The sequence below is a fragment of the Seriola lalandi genome, unplaced genomic scaffold (assembly GCF_002814215.2).
Source record: "Seriola lalandi dorsalis isolate HSWRI2012SDOR001 ecotype SW California unplaced genomic scaffold, Sedor1 jcf7180001984177, whole genome shotgun sequence".
Taxonomy (NCBI): domain Eukaryota; kingdom Metazoa; phylum Chordata; class Actinopteri; order Carangiformes; family Carangidae; genus Seriola; species Seriola lalandi.
In genome coordinates, this window is record NW_019454843.1 from 1 (window position 1) to 605 (window position 605).

General features: G+C 48.1%; 1 long non-coding RNA gene across 1 annotated transcript; it reads left to right on the forward strand.

The window, feature by feature from the left end:
* Positions 1-170: 170 nt before the first annotated feature.
* LOC147820153 (uncharacterized) lies at positions 171-575 on the forward strand (the record flags this gene model as incomplete). Its single annotated transcript, XR_015437544.1, has 2 exons — positions 171-279; positions 383-575. It is a non-coding gene; the product is annotated as an uncharacterized LOC147820153 (long non-coding RNA).
* Positions 576-605: the final 30 nt, after the last annotated feature.

Sequence of the window (605 nt, forward strand, 5' to 3'; positions counted from 1 at the left end):
GATGAAAGATTTTTTTCCAGGAGTTTAGACGAGTCTTTGAAGGTTCTGGAAAAACTGGAGAACCCACAAGAGAAGAAAACTCCACCTCTACCACCTCCATCAAAATATTGATCCTCCTCCTTTTATCACAAGAAATAGACTTGGAAAAAAGTCAGTTTAGTTCTTGGTGGAATTAAACTGTGTAAATATCTGAGATCTTCTTCTGTCAGGAGGAAACTGGAGGAGATGGAGAGAGAACACGAGAGGAGCAGAGAAGAAGAAGAGAGGCTGCACAAAGAGGTGAGAGTCTGTCTGTCCTGCTCGATTGCCATTTAGCAACAGCTACTCCAGACTGTGGCGTCTGAAGCTTCTTCTTCTTCTTCTTCTTCTTCTCTGTCTGCAGAACTCCAAGTATCGAGAGGAGGTCCTGGATCTGAGCAGCAGGAACCTGCAGCTGAGCAACGACAACACCGAGCTCAGCACCCGTCTCCGTGGAGATCAGGAGTCAGCCCGGATGCTGCGGGAGCGCTTGGTGACCGTTTCCAAGGAGCAGGAGGAGGAGGGGGCTACGGTGAGAGACAGTAACGAGCAGTTCAGCCATTTTCTCTTTTTCTTCTTCTACCTCC